The sequence below is a fragment of the Frankliniella occidentalis genome, unplaced genomic scaffold (assembly GCF_000697945.3).
Source record: "Frankliniella occidentalis isolate FOCC.00 unplaced genomic scaffold, Focc_3.1 Scaffold60, whole genome shotgun sequence".
Lineage (NCBI taxonomy): Eukaryota > Metazoa > Arthropoda > Insecta > Thysanoptera > Thripidae > Frankliniella > Frankliniella occidentalis.
In genome coordinates, this window is record NW_026267190.1 from 538,615 (window position 1) to 541,642 (window position 3,028).

Genomic DNA, 3,028 nt, shown 5'->3' on the forward strand with positions numbered 1-3,028 from the left:
AGTTAAACAAGTCAAGTTAAAATTACACTGCTGTTTTAATACAAACCAAAAATAAATAACAGAAGCCGCCAAATTGTTGAAGCATTGCAAAGATCATAAAACCAACATCGAATTCGCAGGTCAAAATATTCAAGAATCACCTACAAGAAAACAGGAACTATGAAATATAAATATCTCTCTTGCTGGCTGGTGATTGAAGGAATTAATGGTGATTATCCCTGCAAAGACAGAATTTGTGATTAAAGAAACTCAGATTGAATTTATGTTGATGAAATGAAATATGAGGTACTTACATTGCGACTTTGCTGCTACAAATATATTCCTTGTCTTATTTAGCCTCACTGCGTAGAGATTACCACAGTCTTGTTGCAGCAAACTTGCTCTATTCAGTGAACATGACTCGCACAGCAGATGTGGCTGTAGATACCTGATTTAATAGAAGTAAAAGAATTAATACTTTTGAGAAGAAATGCATGCAGAGCAAAACTGATGTGAAATGTTTAATACCTGTATTGAAGTAGTTTGAGCAGTCCGCCTTAATTTGGTGAGATTCCACACTGGGTTGTCCCTGAATCAGTAATAATTTAAAATATGAAAATATTTCTTTGAGTAGTTAAACAGAACCTGAAAGAATTCATTGGTTACCTTATTTGTAGAGCAGCAGCAGAATAGAAATTAGGCCTACTACGAAATACCAAGTGCTGACAATGCACATCAATCCAAAAAATCCACAGCAGAGGATATAAAGTTTTCTTGTTTGCTCTGAAGTGCGAAGAACAGCACACTCGTATCTGCATTGACAAGAAAGAGATGTAATACACAAGTAAGGCAGTCTTGAAGAAAACACACAATAATTCTATAAGTACCCACCAAGAGAGGGAGGTTAGGAGGCTAGGCGGCGTTACATACTGAAAATGCTTGCTGCAGTTACGCCACTTCAGTTGCGAAACAAGGCACTACACTTACTAACGTTGCGGGCACAATCAGTAAAGCTCAATATTGCAAGGAAGCAAAAATTAATGACGAAAACTGGAGAGACGCTTGTCGCAGTAGTTGAAAACAAGAAACCGTTAAACGACGCCTTCCTACTTTTAGTTGTTCAGTGTGTGACTGTGGAGCAGAAGTGCCAACTCTTACGGGCAAAATCAAGTGTCACTACTGTCACCTCCAATTTATTTAATTTCGTCTTTTAGACAACAAAAATGAGCGTCTCAAATTTTGTTGCAACGCGTTTTTAGTTGGAAGAGATAAAACATTATTGTAGCCGCAAATATCTATAAATCAATGTGAGTGGAACTTTTCCTGCTATGGCAATGCTTTATCCTGGACCGCGGACCGCGGGTCTTCAAACCTGTTTACCTCATTAAGTGTTTCGTTTCTGACAATCTACAGACTTCATGTGTAACTCAAAGTGACACAATAATTTGATTCTTTACATAAGCATAAGGAGTATGTCTAATCAAAGAAAGAAGAAAGTTTTTTTAATAGTATATATTTGATTCAACTTTGCTTTCTATAAATGCGTTTCCCTTACGAAAGGCTTTTGGTTTAATAAGAAAGAGTATGACTTAACAAACAAAGAAGAGCGATTTTAATTTATGTATGTGTGAAAATGTAAGTTCTGGAGAATTTTCAGTTATCCTCAAACTTTATGTAGTCCGCTAAAAGTTATGAACACTAAAGGTTTCCAAAACTAACATTTTTTGAACCGAAATAGAATAAAAGGACTTAATGTAACTGTTAAATTATACTCTTTCTCTTGATACTGTACCGAATTCATTACTAGGGAGAACCATTTATATGTAACGTAGCATCAGATACAATTCAAAAATGAACTTTCCGAACAAAGTTCGTAAAATGATTCTGCATTTTGCTTCAACTCTGCACATAAATGTCTATGTCGTGAATGATTTTGGTGTTACAAAGAAAGAAAGTGACTACAGTTTTCTAAAGATATGGAACTCTGAATAACTTTGACAATGCAAACAAAATTTGAGAAATTTAGGAACTATATTGCTTCTGATAATATTAGTACTGATATTTATTTCCTCAGTTTTACAACGTGAAATCAGCTCAAGTAATGATAGTTAAAAATAAAACTAAATTAACTACACAATCACTTCTGCAATTGGTTTGGTTCAATATTTTCTCCTAAATCCACATTGTCAATAAATATTTTGTTACATGTAGTCATTTGGGTAAAAATGTCTTTTTCAGACCATGCCTTTTTAAGAGGGATGCATACTGTAAAATGCTATTGAAGAAGGTATGTGCCAAGTTTGGTGTCAATGAATTCCGCTACTGGCTTCTGCTATACAAACTACCGCTACTTACAAGGTAGTTATTTAGTCTATCATATTTCTGTCATGGCATGGTTTTCTAAACATGTTGGGTAAGGGCACTCCTGACAGCACTCCCTTAAGTTGATGCAGCCAGTTATCAGGTTTGGGTACGTTTCGGGCGCAATTTGTGGTTTTATTTTGAAAAGTATGAAATTGATATCTTTTAATAAAGATATTTGAATAGGTTGGTAGTTATAATGAATAACTGTCAAGTTTATTTGCAATTATACATAAACATTTTAAACTTTAATTATTAACAACTTTCTTAGCGATTCAAATTATTTCAAAACTGACAGACAGCCCTCTGAGTAGTGTCAGCAATTTCAAAGTAATGAAAAAATATCTTAGGCACAACGCAAACTTTGGGATCCAAACGTAACGCCAACTATAAACATTTATTTCTGGTAATATGTCTTACAAACTACCTTTAGGACCATTTTCAACAATTGTTTTATCCCTTTTTTATACTATAAGGTATAAAATCCTAGATTCAAGCTATTGTAATGATGACATTGGTTGGAAAGTACATTTTTGAATCAGTCTAATTCAAGCGGTTACGTTGCACTAACTTTGGGGTTGCGTGTAATCTTCATATTAGTGAGTATGCAAATGAATCTTTTTGTCTTAGTCCAAATCTGACTGTCCTAAAAGAAACACAAATAAAAAGTAAATTAAATCAATCTTCT

At 34.1% G+C, this 3,028-nt stretch overlaps 1 protein-coding gene and 1 long non-coding RNA gene across 5 annotated transcripts in view; one reads left to right on the forward strand and one right to left on the reverse strand.

Annotated features, from left to right (window-relative positions):
* The window catches only part of LOC113206084 (apoptosis-resistant E3 ubiquitin protein ligase 1), a 33,704-nt gene that overhangs the window by 16,633 nt on the left and 14,043 nt on the right, over nucleotides 1-3,028 (forward strand). The window lies entirely within an intron of this gene.
* Nucleotides 17-1,296, reverse strand: LOC113213803 (uncharacterized). Its single transcript, XR_003303779.2, has 5 exons — nucleotides 871-1,296; nucleotides 646-791; nucleotides 508-568; nucleotides 294-427; nucleotides 17-218 (listed from the first exon to the last, which is right to left on the reverse strand). It is a non-coding gene; the product is annotated as an uncharacterized LOC113213803 (long non-coding RNA).